The sequence below is a fragment of the Calliphora vicina genome, chromosome 5, assembly GCF_958450345.1.
Source record: "Calliphora vicina chromosome 5, idCalVici1.1, whole genome shotgun sequence".
NCBI lineage: Eukaryota > Metazoa > Arthropoda > Insecta > Diptera > Calliphoridae > Calliphora > Calliphora vicina.
Genome location: NC_088784.1, coordinates 33,620,883 through 33,638,728, shown reverse-complemented (window position 1 = coordinate 33,638,728; position 17,846 = coordinate 33,620,883). Strand labels below are relative to the sequence as shown.

The following is a 17,846-nucleotide window of genomic DNA, read 5'->3' as shown; positions in this document are numbered from 1 at the left end:
AAACATTAATTAGTAAAAAATCTTTTAGAAATTATTAAAAAAAAGTAGGAAAATAATGATGTAAAATAAAGCAAGAAGAATGTAAAAAAAATTGCGCAAGTGAGTGAGAGGCGATGTATGATTAATATTAATATTGATACATAATATTACGTATACGACCAAATACGACACAAATAAAATCACAAAAAGTCATACAGTGGGGAGAAAAAATTAAGATAAAGAGTGGGTCACTAAAAATATTAACATGTTAACAAGGAGTGAGATCGAAAAAACCTTAACACACGCTTTTCCTTAAAACTTTTAACCCAAGTATTATTCGAAATTTTTTTCTTTTTTCAAGCTACCTCTGAAAAGTATGTCAGTTATTAAAGAAGTGGCCACTTAAAATCGGTACGTATTAAAGCGAGCATAACTTTTAAATGAAACAACGTATGTTAACATTTTATACATGAAATTAAATGTAATTTATTAAGCTTTAAAAAATATAACTGTAGGTTTATGTGTGTTTATTTCGAATAATTTTTCTTGTTTCTCTTTTTATGCCTCCCATTAATAGCTACACAACTTTTCTCCCCACTTCTACCGTTATTCCAGCATATTTTTTCCACTTTGTCTCATCAAAATCTGGTTATTTACTGAACAATTGCCCAATATATCTCGATTGAACGAAAATTTGGGCAATTTGTTTAATTGATGTGTTCTGGTATAACACAAATATTATTCTGTCATAGAATCCAATCATTGTCGGAATCGGTTTTGAAAACGACAAAAAAGGTACATTTGACTTATGAAATCCAATGTAATTTTTTGTTTAATCGATAAAGAATTTAATTCTAGATCGATCGTTTTCAAAACCGATTCCAACAATGATTGGATTCTATGACAACCCCGATTATAACACATCATAGTTGTATTTGAGTAATGACAACTTGGCTAACACTTTGTATCAGATGTGTGATGTATAAATGACAGCAATCGCATTTCCAAACTCTCTTTTCTATATATAATTCTGATGTAATTTGTTAAACATTTCTAAAAACTTGACTCTTCAAAACGCAGCTGCGGATTGTTTGCCAAATTAATATTTTTGTTCAATTCATATTTAAAGGCCAAACAATCTCGAGCTGCCAAGACGTAAAATTTTTGACCAGATATCTGCCGAAAATCAGATTTTGTGTATATTTTAAACCGACAAAGTCGGATTTTCTAGTTATTTGTGCTCATTTTTATCTCTAGCTTCTTTTTCCATTCTGTCTACACTTTTTAAAATTAAACATAATGACTTGGAATTCATTGTAGAATAATGGTAGATTTGTTGTTAAAAACATATGTACATCTATTTCCATTTTAATAACAGGTTCAATTATGTTCATTTGTTGTTAATCTAATTAATATTATTAAACAGTATCGGGAGAATTTGTCCGTTGATAGCAAACCTGGTTTAGGCAGAAGGAATGTTCCATATGATGTTTCTAAAGCTAAAAATTAGAAAGCATTTTAAAAAGAGCTCCCAACACTTCCGGTAGGAAAGCAGACCGGTTAGCTCAGTACTCGGACTATTTGCCGAATGCAGGTTTAAAAACATACAAGGCTCAAAAAGTTCCTGACAGGAACTCTGCTAACAATTTAGAGGCCAAAGACAGAGCACAGAAATTGAAGTCAAATTTTATAAAAAAAATAATGGATGATACATTACGTATGTTCTGGAAAATTTGTCGCAACTCCCGGGTCAATATTTTTATGTTGCTGATGCTCGAGGGAATGTTGTAGAAAAGTTTATAACCCAAAAGCAGACAAATAAGCCAAACATTTGTTACAAAGGGCTCTATAAGTACCGAAATTTACATCAAGAAATGTTTACAAAGAGGATGCTTCCATTCATAAGATTTCTTAATTTATTTTTGGTCTGATTTGGCAACCTGCCACTATGGTATGCAAGGTCTTGAGTGGTACAAAAACAATAATGTGGTATTTGTACCGAGAGAGGCAAATTCTACAAACTGCTAAGGCCAGTGGGCTGTCGTTAAGAAGAGCCCAAAAAATGTGTCCAAAAGTGTGATAGATTTTAAACGAAGATGGACTACCTGTTCGAACAAAGTGACAGAAAGCTCTAGAAAAAACCTTAATGGAAGGGTTTCCGGAAAAGGTTCATAAATTCATCACTATTGATTAGAACTATAAAAATAATATTTTTTGTTGTAAGTTGTAATAAAAATTTCAATCAAACAAAAAAATCAAAACTGTAGGTTTAGTGGTTTCTGTTTTATTAAAATGTCAAATTGAGGAAGTCGTATAAGTTTGACAGATTCGCGTAGTCAAATATCTTGACATTCGGGAGGAAGAAGCTTGATTTTGAAAAAAAATAACTTGGCAAACTAAAAATACAAACCCATGTTAAATTTACTTCATTTAAAAATACAAATTTTTAGCTTTTATTTTGAAACATTTGTACAATACAAATTTGCTCAAAGTATTGGCAATTTTTAGCTATGACCTTTTCCCATCTTTCTGGCAACATAATGATTTCGAGCCAAAATAACTGCTCATCTTTTGAGGCCAAGAACGAATCAAGCCAATTTCGGATATTTTATTCTAAAGTGATGCATATCCCAGAGAGAGCTTTCTGCATCGATTGAAAGAAATTGTATTCGGACGGAGCAAGGTCTGGACTATAAGGGCGGTGAGGTAAAACTTACCAACCACTTCTTTCTAAATAGTTTTTAATAGGTATTGCAACATGTGGTATAGCATTGTCATGATGGAATATTACGGTTTCATGTCTGGCCGCAAATTCTGGTTGTTTTTCGACAAATGCTCACTTCAAACGAATTAGTGGCATTCGGTACTGGTTTCCTGTGATGGTCTGGCCAGATTTCCGCAGCTAATAATAGATAGCACCCTTTTGCTCCCACCAATTACAGAGCACTACCTTAGCGATATGGATATTTGGCTTTGGTGTCGATTCGGCTGGTTTGCGGGCTTCCCTTACGATCTCTTACGCTTCGGGTTATCATAATGGATCCATTTTTCTTCAATTCATATGATACCCAATTTCCCTGCTTTTGGATAAATCCTGCTGCTTGAAAATTGCTGATTGAGTAGCTCCCAATGATTTTGCAAGCTCTTGTTGAGTTTGACAACAATATTCATGGAGTAATTTCTCCAATTCTTGGTCTTCAAACTTTTTCGGCAACCAAACATCTTCAAACAAAATCGCAACCATCTCTCGCACTTTGAAACCGATGGATAATATTCACCATAAGCTTTGCCTTCCGTCTTAAAATTAGCACTTCTGAATAGTACAAACCATCTCTCGCACATTGAAACCGATGAAACACAGTCGATCGGCACTTTTTCTCAAATTGAAGAAGTTAAGTAAAACTTCCAGCATATGACGCTTTGTGTGCACAACATTCGACATTTTCAAAGCAAAAAAAAACTGTATTGTTTACATTATAATGTTCAATAACTAAGTAAGAATAAATGACAGATACCCAGCAAATTTTGTGAATTTTTTTAATGACAACTAGTTATTTCATGCATTCTTTTGTAAGGAGTGGTGGTTACCCAGCACATTATTTTATTTACTAGAATAAGTACTTATTTTTATACAGGCTGGTAATGAACTTTTGCATTTAGCACAGCTATCTAGTGTGTTTGACTGGAAAACGGGAGGTTAGTGGTTCGCCACCTGTCAAAGACATTAATTTTTTTGTTCATATCATATTCATTTATATGTTGATGTTAAAACTATTGTTAACTTCCAATAAAATAACTCGTACATGGAGCAGTGAGTTAGCAGCTTGACTATCAAACACAAGCAAATAATGTGACTGTTCGATTCCCACACAAGGTAATATTTTTTGTGTTTTACATATTCTTGTTGTGAATTTACTACTTATTTCTCAACTGATTGTAAGTACATTTGTAAGCTTGACCCCTGAATTTTTTAAAAATCTCGAACAACGGTAAGTAGTGTTTCAGTCAAATAATAAGTAGTTATCGCTTTGCTCCAATTATACTTGCTTGCTTACTAGGTAAGTAAAGTTTTTGCTGGATATGTACTCTTCAAAATGATATATAAGTTATTATAAACAAAAAACCGCGTTCATAAGATACGCTATCTGTTAAAAATCCCACATTTTTAAGTCATACACCCAATATATAAATAGACTTGTACTTTTAATCTCCACTGTACTGCACTAAAATTAGTGTATTTGTATACTACACGTCATAATGTACACAACCATGACAATTAGATGACATTATCTTTATAATCACGCGCCAACTTGATAATAATTTCAGTTTATTTCAGTGCTACACCTCCATATTTTATTTTTATTTTTTATTTATTCACAGATTTCAATTTGCACAACTTTAATTGAGGTGAACAAAGCAGCTGAGGGATTTAGTTAGAGACGATGTTTTTAACACTTCTTTCTTCTAATATGTACTTGAGTATTTTTATTTAATTTTATTTATATAACTACAATTAATCTTTCATAAACGAGTACATTCAATCAAAATTGGTAAATATTTGATGAAATAAGCGTGACCAATATAAAGTAAATATTTTTTTTTAGAAAGGCATAAAAAATAGTCTATCATATGATAACAAAATTATTTGGAAAACAATAATTATCATAACAAGTAAGAGAGCTATATTCGGCTGTGCCGAATCTTATATACCCTTCACCAAATTATACTTTAAAATAAAAATTTTAAATATTTTTAGGTAAACAAAATTTAAATTTTTTTCCAGTTGTTTTTTCGAAATTGTTTTTTAAATTTTAAAATTTTTTTTTAGTTTTTAATTTTTTTAATATTTAGTGAAAAAAACTTTTGGTCTAAAAAAAAAAATCGGGTTAAAAAATATTTTTTCCGATTTTGACCCATTGTAGGTCCAACTTACTATGGTCTTATATGGTCGTTGCACAGGTCTTTGAAATATCTATCATTAGATATCCATATTGTCTATATTAATGATTTAGTAATCCAGATATGGGTCAAAAATAGGACAAAAATCGAGGTTGTCCTGGTTTTTTCCTTATATTGATGTATCATTCGTGTATGTAAGTTATTTGGGGGCTTCTGAAAGTTGATTTCAACACACAGACTGACAGACGGACATGTCTATATCGACTCCGCTATCTATAACGATTCAGAATATATATACTTTGTGGGGTCGCAAATGAAAAATGTAGAATTTACAAACGGAATGACAAACTTATATATACCCTTGCCACTCATGGTGAAGGGTATAAAAATAATTTGGAAATTGGCAAATAAATCCAAAACACTACAATTTATGAATAAGGGTTATTGAAGACGTTGACAAAATCTCAAAAATCGTTAATATATAAAACGATTTCACATGTAATATAATTGATTGATTTTTCTAGACGTAAACCTAAATAAATATTATTTATTCGATGGATATGGACAATGAGTAATTACATTTATTTTATTGTCTTCTTCAAATAATCTATAATTGATCGTATAAAAGATGGCATGATCATGATAACAAAATGATTCATCGATTTAGATTGATTATGTTTACCTAAAAAAACTTTTTTTTATATGTAAGAGGCATTTACGGTTTCTTTGTAAACAAGCAATCATAGCTGTAAATTCTGAATATTTTTATTCAAAATATTTCCATAAACTTAATTATTTTTGAATTTTAGTTATATTTGAAAAAATAAATTTATATTGAAATCATTCTATATTATTCAAAATAGGATACTAATTAACATATATCTATTTAGAATATAAAGCATTAAATATTATTTGATTTCAATAGAATACGATATTAAATAATTTATACTTAAAAGTTTTGAATAAACATTTATAAAATTATACTAATAGTATTTGTATTTTAGTAACAATAAGTTGTATTTTATTCAATATATAATGAATAGATTTTAAAATATTTTAATCAATATGAAAACATGTAATTATTTTCAAATTGTATTTTTATAGTAAAAATTAAATATCAATTTAGTTTATTCAACTAGTTATGAATAAAATATTATTTTACTTATTCGAAAATTTGTCGATAGATTTTATTCAAAGCTATTTTCTTTGAATAATTTTATTTCTCCAAAAAAAGAAAAATATTTAAATATTCAAAAAAAAAAATGTTGAATACTTTTATTCATAGAAATTTTCTTTGAATAATTTTATTTGTGAAAATAAAGTCAAATATTAATAATATTTTTGTGTGTGAAAATGAGCTCGGACGATGAGATTTTTCTTCCGATGATTGTGAAAAATATCCTTCGTTTGCTATGGAAAAACAAAAACAATACTCAAAAATAATTCAACGATATTTTGAACGTCCTTTTTCAATTGTGGGGTTATTAAATAGCCCTAGGAGGAATGCCATGTCAGACGATCATTTTGAACAACTAGTTACTTTAAAAACATTTTTGAAAAATAATTCATGAATTTTATTGATTCACAATTTAAATTAATAATAAACCTCCAATTGAAACCATAAATCTGTGTTCAAATTCTAGTGATAATCAATAATTAAGTAGTAGTTTTTAAAAACAGAATAATAGATATCAGAGAATTAGGGTTCCGAATTTTTCCATTCCCAAACTAAGAAAAAAACAAGTTAAATCTGAAAAAAATTTGTAATTCGTTTCTAAACTTTTCAACTCAGAATGCAATCAGAAGATATTTTACATCAGTATTATTGTGAAATAAAAATATTCTTTAACATTTATTAGAATTATTTCTATTCAGTAATTTTTGGAAAAATAAATTTATTTGTTTCAAATTTGTGAGAAATAAAAATATTTCTAAAATTTTATTAGAATTATTTCTATTCAATAATTTTTTGTTTGAATAATTTTAATTCTTTGTATTTTGTTTGAATAAATATTCCAAAGAAATTAGTTGATTTTGTTTGTATCAAAATGAAATAAATTTAAATTTTATTCAACTTTATTTTATTTGAATATATAAAATTTTACTATTTTCAAAAAAATATCAGTATAATTTAACTAAACTACTATAAAATGATTTTATTTATGATTTATTTGGTTTTAAAAGATATAAATATGCATAAATTTAACTGTAAATATTATTAATAAATTAGACAAATACTTTATTTAACTAATAAATAATTTGGAAAATAAATATTTATAATTGGAAACAAAAACTAAAATAATATAACAAATATTTATATTTTGTATTTTATTCACAAGTTACAGCTATGCAAGCAATGAAATAAATATGAATCAATAGTTTTATTCGATTGCATCGAATTACGAAATAGTTATGATCGATCTGTGACATAGTATATTTATATGTATAGGTATATTTGAAATTAAAATTTTTCCAGGCTAGCATAATTCATTACATTATAATCAAAATAGTCGAAAAGTTGATATACATTTCATTTTTGGTTTCATTATTTGTTTATGAAAATCAGTATACTCCTTTTAATAGCATTAGAAACAGTTAAAGGATATAAATTGTTTAATTGGATTTAGTTGATCTTAAGAAAAATGTAATTTCTTATTGGTCGATTTGGAATTGTGAATTTGAAGCAGGAACTTCGAATCAGTTAAAATTAGTTTAAGCTTACTGACGGTTTGCGAAATGTAAGAATTAAAATCTCCGATATTCATATCAGGGCGGGTCAATAAGTCCGTGACTTTTTGAATTTCCCGCCTCTTAACTGAAAGAGCAACACTGGTCCTGTCAACAGGCATCTGTCAGTTAACTCCTGTCAAAATTTGAACATGTTGCGTCATTTAGTTTTGTGTTTGACAGCTATTGATAGCAGACTACCGGGTGACTTGAGGAGAAAATGAAAAAAAGTGAATGTCGTTAAGCATTATTTTTTGCTGAAAAAAAAAACATCACTCAAACCAAAGCTATGCTTGATAACTGCTGTGGGAACTCTGTACCATCAATTTTAAAGTGGATAACTGAATTTCGTTGTGTTCTTACAATCACGGAAGATGCTGAAAAAATATGAAAATATTCATTATATGGTGTTGGCCGATAAGAGATTGAAAGTTCGAGAGATTGTATAAGCCATAGGCATCTCATATGGCTCAGTGGTTTGAATTTTTAATTATCACTTGGGTACGAGAAAGCTTTCCGCAAGATGGGAGCCGCGCCGCGTTTGCTCCCAATCGACCACAAACGCAATCGTGTGACAACTTCATAGGAATGTTTGGCGTTGTTTATCCGTAAAATGGTGGAGTTTTTGCGCAATTTCGTAACCGTGGACGAAACACACCAGAGACCAAAAAGCAGTCGAAACAGTGGGTTTCTCGAGGTGTTTAGGTTTGTCATCCAAAAAAGTCATGGCGAACGATTTTTTTTTGGACGCACGCAGTATAGTCCATATTGACTACCTTCAAAAGGGCAAAACAATTAATGGCGATTGTTATGCCAACTTATGGGTAAATTTAATGAGGATTTGGAAAAAACCAACCGCATGTGCTCAAGAAAAAATTAATTTCTAACCAGGAGAATGCAAGGTTGCACTCATGTACAGTTTCCATGGTAAAAATCCAAGAATTAGTTTACGAATTGCTTCGTCATCCGCCTAAATCTCCGGATTTAGCCCCAAGTGACTATTTCTTGTTTCAAAACCCGAAGAAATGGCTCAGGAGAAAGAGATTTGACTCCAAATATAAAATCATCTCACAAAAACAAATATCTATTTTTATGACCACGACAAATCTTATTTTTTGAGGGATAAACAAATTTGGTGAAACGTTGAACAAAGTGTGTAAAGCTCAAAGGAGACTATGTTGAAAAATAATAAGAATTATTTATCGAAAAACCAGTGTTGAAACGTTTTGCCTGCTCGGGCAAATAAGAAATTTACATAACGTTTTCCCGCGGAATGCCAATGATTGGTTCAGGATCAATGAAAGTGCTCCGGGCATCAGTATTATCCAAGCAATCGGCTAATTCGTTCCGCGCTTGGGCATGATAACCAGATTATCAGTATAATGTCAGATCATTATGCGCATAGAAGAGGACCTAAATCACGACTGGCTATCTGACACAACAAAAATCAGAACGCCACTTAATCTAATTCTCCAACACATAAAGATAAAGTCTGGTATTGAAGGTGTATTTCGAAGCTACAACAGAGTTCACCGTATCACTTTTCCTTATCTTTGGAAAATATGAAGATGGAATAATTTCCCTCCTAAAATACTTTCGAACAGTGCTTTAGGTGGTAAAATACTGAAATAATTAAATGTCATTTGAGATCGAAAAAATCTTAACATACATAATACATGTTAATAAAAAGATACCACTAAACGTACAGATTTGATTTATTTTTATTTGATTGAAATTATTACAACTTACAAAATATATTATTTTTATAGTTCTAATCAATAGTGATGAGTTTATAAACCTTATTCGGAAACCCTTCCATTAAGGTTTTTATAGTGCTTTCAGTCACTTTTTTCGAACCTTTTTTGTGATCTTCAATTCTTTTTTAACAAGAGTCCAATATCTCTCCACTGGCCTTTGCTCCAGGCAGTTTGAAGGATTTGCCCCTCTTGTTACAAATATCACATTATTGTTCTTGTACCACTCAAGACCTTGCTTACCATAGCGACAGGATGCCAAAATCAGGCCAAAAATAAGTGGACACATTAAGAAGTCTTATGAATGGAAGCATTCACTTTTGTAAACATTCCTTGATGAATTCAGAGTACCCGAATTAGTTTAACCTATCGGTTGCCCAGCTTGAAAATTTTTTCAACTAGCTCAGTGGAATTTTTCGATCTCAGTTCTTGCACACCCCTACGAATCTATCTAAACTCCATGTAACCAAGAACTCAAAGTTTCGAATTGACTTTTCTCAAACACTTATTCCTAAATATTCAAGATACATTTTAATCAACGAAGTCATTACTTACATAATACTCACTGAAGTTTATGTAATTAGTTAAGAATACCTTTTACAATAAATAAATTAGCTTTTCGATTTAATCAAATTTAACCTCACTTATCATGGCCACTCTCATACCCTCCATATTTATGTTACATTAACCAACTTCTAGATTTGTCCATGGCCACAAACAACTGTTTCAATATGAACGAACCCATTGTCTAACATTTCAACACATTTGTACGCATTTTTGTAATTAAGAATTGATAGTGTATCTTAACAGTAAGTATTTTGTAAATTTATGTATTTATTTATAAATTTAATAAACAATCAATAAACAAACAAAAACAAAAAAAAAACACATAAAAAACGTGTTTTTGTTATGTAAATACGGTTGTAAATTGAAGGCACGTTTAATGCTTTCGGCAACACGTTTCTTCAAATTCTAAAAACTACTTTACAAGCGCACATGTCAAACGTTTTGTTTATTCTATTCGTTTTCACAATCATCCTCTACTCCTCTCTATGAATTTCGCCATCTCTTTTACTGTTAAAATACCTGCTTGTTTAGTTGAACAATAAATAATTTAATCTTATTAATATACGCTACTAACTAACTAACTAGCTAATGGTATCGATGACGTACATTGTTTGTTTTCCATTCAAATAAAACATTTGTTAATATGTTTTCGAAATGGCTAAAAATAAATATGTTTTGTGTGAAAATTGCCCATACTAAGTTGTTGTTTCGAAGCAAAGTACAGCACTTGAAATAATTAAAGATACTGAGACGTCAACATAAAAATAGTTCGATATTGAAAAGATGGAAATAATGAACCAGGAATTATATACATACATATTCCATCACAGTTGGACAGATGGTAGTAGGATGGTAATCGTAAAATCTTTAATGTTTTTTTTTTCTTAATTTTTCTCTTGGTGATACCTGACTTTCTCACAGGGCCAGTTAAATATCGGCTGAAATCACTATGTTGTCAATATAACTGATATGACAGGTTCTCCACTATGGAATCTAAAACCTTTTTTATATTTGTGAATCGTTACAATTTTCTTTCTGATTAAAATATATTGGATATATAATTATTATCCTTTGTAAATAAGAATAACCTTCCTGTATAAATCTTGAAGCTACCCGAACATTCTCATAAAAATCTCCTAACATATCGAGCCCTTAGCGCCAAATTATCGTAAGCGACAAACACACAAATTTTACAGGAGAAGTTTTTTTTGGATTATTTTGAAATTTATTCATAGAATTAAAAATGTTATGATGCGATATAATATAATTTCGTTCAAGCTATTTGTATATTTTTCAAAAATATTTATAACTTTTGACAATTAAAAATTCATGGAATACTTTATTGAAAAATATGACAAAAAATGTTTTTTATTGAATTTTTTGCATAGATACTTTTATTTATGAATAGTTTTTAGTGAAATTTCACATTTATGTAGATTTTTCTATTTAAAATGGAAAAATTAAAACGAATTTTGAAAAATTCCAAAAATGTGAATTTGTTGTTTTTTGGCTATAATATCCATAGAAGTTATCGGAAACCTTTACAAAACAATTAAAACATATTTGGCCATCTAAAATTGGTTACTATATTTTGATTTCGAATATGCGATTTGAGAATTTTTGCCCTAAAGATTAATTTCAGATAAAAAATAGGTATTTTTTGAATGGACCTGGTCCCCTCGGTAACAACAATTTTTTTTTCATTTAAAATATTTTATGAAAACCTAGATTTCAGAAAGAATAAGTTCCTTATACAGCCTCTTAGAAATTTTTTGCGATAACTTAAAATTAGAAAAAGTTATTTTTTCTCAAAAAAATAGCGAAAAATCACCTTTTTAAATTTTTTTAATTCAAATGCATATATCTTTGGACTTTGTCATTATTTTTAAACAATTCATTCAGAAAATCGGGAAATATTTGGATACGCTGTTATCAAAAAATTGGAGTAGGGTGGGTAAAAATGTTGAAAATTTAATTTTCAAATGCGATTATCTCCTAAGCTATAAGAGATAACTGATAGCTACGATGAGGTTTTTTGTAGCGCTCGATGAGAAGATTATATATGTGTAACTTTTTGAAATCAGAACGCAAAGAAGAAATAGGTTCGTTTTAAAAATTTAACATACCCGAGGTATCCTACTTTGAGGACACTTGGTCTTACCCCCTTACACTTCATCTTTGCGCATGTGAAATTTCATTCAAACCAATCTAACCATTTAGAGGTTACAGATTTATTTCCCTCTTTTTTCTATACCACTGAGTGTCGCTTACGATAAAATTCGTTTACTGTAAAATGTTAACATTGACTTACGATAAAATCTTACCCCCTATAATTTTGAAGTTATTAACAATTTTGATATTCTGAGAACGCTAAAACGCAATAAAAATGTCGCTTACGATAATTTGGCGCTAAGGTCTCGATATATAAATGATATCAATAAGAACATGCTGAGGAAAGAAAAATTCATGTCCATGCTTGTCTAATATTTTTTGCTATTTTTTTACCCCCACCTGTATTTATAAAGACAAATATTCCCTAAGTTCTGAATATAAATTCACATGTACATACTATATATGTCTGTATATATATGTACGTGGCAGATTGGCAGTTAGCAACTACATAGTTCGGCCTACAATATTCACACCGTTACGACCAAATTAAATAGTTCGTGCGTCAAAAGTATACAAACAAATATATAGACCTTGAAAATGTTTGTCACGTTTTATCATCAATCCGATCTATAAAAATTAGCATTAGAATTTTAGTTATGCTGAAGGGCGTTGAGATTTTAATTATGAGGTCATTTACACTATGAGTGTTAGAGAACAAACATTATTGGGGCAAGAATAACAGGGCATGAGCATAAATCTAAGACAATATGTGAAAATTAATAGAAACCATAACATTTATAATTTAGTACTAACTTTTCAACATATTTGGCGATATCCAAACATTTGTTGTTTGCTGGTTTGAGACATAAAGATTTCTTATATTACAACTGAACATTATAACTCTATTTTAAAATTCTAAACATAATTTATTTATTTAATTAATCTTTTTTAATTAAGCGAAATTTAAATATAAATATATCTCTGTAAGGAGTGCATCGAAGAAAGGGAAGGCTTCATAGACTAAGGCAAAGGATTTTGGAACAATAAGTTTATCCTTTTAGCTGAAAACCTTAGAGAGAATCAGTGATACTTATATACGTCTGTGTATCTCTAAACATACTTAATGAATGGGAAATTGGTTGGGACGGTACTTCATTCGTTAGTAGTTATATTAAAGAATCCTATTTAATTTGTTAATTTTATACTAAGTAGTAGCCTTTCTTGATATAGAAGGGGCAACTAGAATCTGCAACTTAGGATTAGCCCTACACGATCTGGGCCTGGATCAATAAATTTGTTGATTTACCAGGGACCATCTGAACTATAGGTTCATGATTTGTAAAATGAGAACGTCCAAGATCTGAAGACTGGCCAAAAGGCAGACGCTTCCCTGAGGCTGATGAATTTGGTCAGAAACTAACTGCTTAGGAAGCTGGATTCCATGAGTTATATTGAGGTGGCAATCTCTGCACCCAAAACAATAACTTAATAGATAAAAGAAAGTGGACTTAGTTTGAGTTCCTATAAAATTCCTATATTCACGCTGCCCAAATGGAACTGTGTTTTTTGAAGCGCAACTGTCTTAGAGCGACATCGAATGTCATGACAGCAATGTTTGTCTGCTGGAAGGGCATAGGTATGCAATGAGATATCAGATCCAGCAGCGTGAACTGGCTATCTTATGCGGTTACTAAAACGATATTATTCTATGGGGTCTCAGTCTGGTGTAAAGTACTGGATATGGGCTCAAAGTGCATACTCTTCTAAACGGTTTTAAGAATAATGCCAATCCTATAACAGCAGTCATATGTACGACTCCAACAAAGTCGATTATTGCGTTACTAAACTGAATATCGGTGGATCTAATGGAAATTGGCATTGAACGCTGACTTTAAGCTTCGCGCTATTGGCGTATGGACTATATGGTCCATAGCATAGAAAATCTTCCAGATCCCATATGCTATACCCTATTCCTCGAGAAACTTCGGTTTTACAATTCCCTTTACGGTATTAGTGGAAGATCTCCCTCTTTATAAGATTAGTCTCTCTTGGCAGAGATGTCTACATCCAGGAATTATGTGACATTCCAAGCTAAATAAAATATATAGGTACAGGCTTCTTACATGATCTGAACTCTCTGAAATATGTCTCAGTGAGGGACCTAGTCTTATTTGTCAAAAGTATGATGAGATCACAAGATTTACAACGGGCGATTTTTTATTAATTGTTTATTCATGTGTGCATAAAGCAATTCTAAAGAAACGATTTGTTTTGAAAACAAAAACTTATCACACAAACCTCGCATCTGGCATTAACATTTCGCGGTCAAAACATCTATAAGTTAAATGCACTGTACAAATAAATCTTTTCACATCACTTCGTTTTAAAAATGAACAATTTATTTATTTACAGCTTTCTTTGCCTTCAACTACTATAATGAAGCGTTTTCTTTTAGTGTATCTAGCACACAGAGAAATATCTGTCAGTGTTCTGTCTCTCACAGTTTGTTTGAGGCTGCCTTTGTTTAACAATTCACAGCGAATTTAGGCCTGTGTGGATTAAAAATAATTATTTATATTTTCGTAGAATACCATGAGTATGACAGAGCGAAATTCGTAAAGCAATGAACTTTTTGTTCATTTCTCTGTATTGATTTTTTTTTATTAATAATAAGAAATATTTTTATTGCAAAAATATTGACAGTTTGTACAACAAAAATTTCCTTTAAGTAAAACTAATTTTTTGCTGTTTTGATTGCAAGATTTTGTGTGTTTTCTTTTACATTTTAAAGAAATGTATAGACAACTTATTTAATTTTAATGGCTAGAACATTTAGAGATTTTTTATAGCCTTCACTATGAGTGATAACAGAGTCGATATAACAATGGCTGACTATCAAACTTTCGGTTACCCGAAGTTCAAGGACTCTACTTAGTTATATATTTGAGTAGTTCTTTTGATTGATTTGGGTAGGTAAGATATCTAGGGTCTTTGGAACGCACAGTGGGGCAGAATCGAAATTTTTTGGAAATAAATGGCTGGTCCAATCGGTATAAAATTATACGAGGGCGTAGCCAAGGAGAATTATTCAAATGGGCCATACAAATGCTCCAGGGGCGTCGATATGGAAGCTCAAAGTACCTTCGACATGTACAATTTTTAAACACGTGCCATTTTTTTGTTTCCCACCCGATTTCAAAGATAGGTCTCTCTTCTAATTTTCGAGTTATAGACATTTAAAAATAGAAATTTTAAAATTTGTCCACACCTTGGCCTGCTATTTTAAAAATATAGGGCATAATTTCGGACCGAATGGACTTTGTTAGTTAAACAAATAAATTAGCAATAATATACAAATGATTTGAGGTCAATATCTATTATGGATCCAAAAATAAACGATTTTCAATTTAAATATTCAAATGTGACTTAACTCTTTTTTAATTAAAAACAAACTTTTTTTAAGAACATATAACAATTTTATGTTTATCTGAAAGATATATTTACGGAGAACATTTTGATATAAAAAACATGTCATATTCTTCGAATATGACGCCCCTACGCCCTTCGGAATTTGACCTATTTTTTTATAAAAAATTCAAATTTGGGCCACATGTTCTAAAATTCCAAAGCTGGGATCAGAAAACAAAAAGCAGCATTGGAAACCTTGATGTGTTCCCTATTTATCGCCAAAGTATTTTCCCAGCCCCGAAGGAAATGTGGATCCTATAGGCAAAATTGTGAAAAAATACCATTTTTTGCGATTTTCGCTCCAATTTTTAGGAATTGCGGGATTGCCTTTGACATTTTGACAATTTGTTTTACACCTTGTTATTTAGAATGACAAACTTAAAAAGCTTTGAAAATTTCATTGAGTTTCGTTAATAAATAAAGATTTTAATACATATTACATATTCATTGAGTTTCTAAAACTAAAATTTATATCAAAATTTTAATAGGATTGCAAATATTAGGAACGATTTGATCCACATTTATTCCGAGTTATATTTTTTTGTTTAGATAAGTTAATTTTTGGTGTTACAAAAAAAATTTCAAGTCAATATCTCAATTAGATTCAAAAATATGCCAATTTAAAACTCCGTCCTTCAAAAATATTGCACTTTTTCATACTAAAAAATTTGTATAAATATAAACAAGCATGATTTTTCAAGAGCCGAGCGCTTTCCAAAAATATAAAAATCTTTAAAATCGGATAGGAAACAAAAAAAATTGCACGTGTTTAAAAATTTTACATGTCGAAGGTACTCTACTTTGAGCCCCCATAGCGCGGCCCCTGGATCATTTGTAAGGCCCATTTTAATATCTTAAATTCGAATACTCCTTGGCTACGCCCACGTCAAATTTTATTCCGAACGGACCAGCCGTTTAGAAATACCAGATTTATCTCTAAAAAATTCTGATTCTGCCCCACTGTCGAATGTTGACTTCAACCGACCTACGGCCATCGTTTTATCAACTTCCAAAAGGATTTATAAACAAATAAACAGCTAGTACTAGAAAATGTTACCGAAAACTTTCCAAAATTGCTTATAATACACTTCTTATCATTTAATTCATAGTATATTTACCTTATTCCAACTTTTATGAGTTTCCTCTAAGCAATCAGATCCTCTATGAAGAACAGCTACTTTCAATTTGGCTTGATGAATCCTTAAATAAAAGAAAGCTTTATTTAACTCAGCTGGTTTTGATTTTTCCGCAAACAATTTAATAAAACTTAGTATAACGGACTTAATAGATCTTTAATTAAGTTAGCGCAATATTAAAGCTTTGATCGATAAAATTTAGCTGCATACACTTAAAGTTAAGCTTATAGCTCTGCTTGTTGAAATATTTATGTATACACTTGAAAAAAGCTTAAAGCTTCGTTAAATAACACACACTTTTAGGGTTAATTTTCCTTTTTTTTAAACAGCTTTTAATATTTTATAAATTCTCAAATCTTACTTTTTATTTTTTAAATCCGCTTGCTTTTTCTTTAACCCTTGTAAGTATTATATATATTTTTTTTTTGCAATTTCACTTTATTTAATATATTTTTCTTTTTTAAAAACTTTTTTTCTTTCTTTCAATGATTTACGTTACATTCACGTAATTCTGCGTATTTTGCCTTCGACTTCGTGTGCGATCGCAACTACGCCGTGTTTTACATTTACGTGATGATGTTACAATATTGCAACTACCACTAGAATTTTCCATAAATTCTGCAAATTCTCTAGATGATTGCAATTGTCGCCTAGAGAAATGGCGATATTTTGCAGCTGCTGCTGCTGGTTTGTAGTCGCCGCCAATTCGCCGCAGTAACGTTAATTGTGTTAAATTAACGTTAATTAGATTTTTTATAAATTTTTTACGCGTTTTTCTTTTCATTGATTTGTATTATAATTTCTTTCAAAATAAATAATTGTGTTAAGAACAATTTGAAAAACACTTCCGCTATATTTTTGCCACTTTCTACAAATACGAAATTTGTAGTCGTCTATCTGCACCGTCTGTCTACAGATTGAATAGATAATTGCCAAGACAAAATATAATGAAGAAAACAACAGATTTTTTTTAAAATTTAATGTGTTTAATTTGTTGGTATTCCTTATAGGTGTTTTGATATTTGTAGATGACGAGCGCAGAGAAATACGAAGATTTACGAGTGGTATTTTTATTTAATTTAAAATTTAAAACACACACAAAAGATGCAGCTGTTTCGGAATAATACATACTATTGTATTGTATATAAAAATATCTAAAGTTCATCAAAATGTATATACTTGTTGTGTATATTTCTATGTAGTG

General features: G+C 30.3%; 1 protein-coding gene across 1 annotated transcript in view; it reads right to left on the bottom strand.

The window, feature by feature from the left end:
- The window catches only part of Ip6k (Inositol hexakisphosphate kinase), an 84,614-nt gene extending 67,694 nt beyond the window's left edge, over positions 1 to 16,920 (bottom strand). Inside the window, exon 1 of the mRNA XM_065513861.1 lies at positions 16,625 to 16,920. The gene's annotated coding sequence lies outside the window, so the exon portion shown is untranslated. The remainder of the gene's footprint in view (positions 1 to 16,624) is intronic.
- Positions 16,921 to 17,846: the final 926 nt, after the last annotated feature.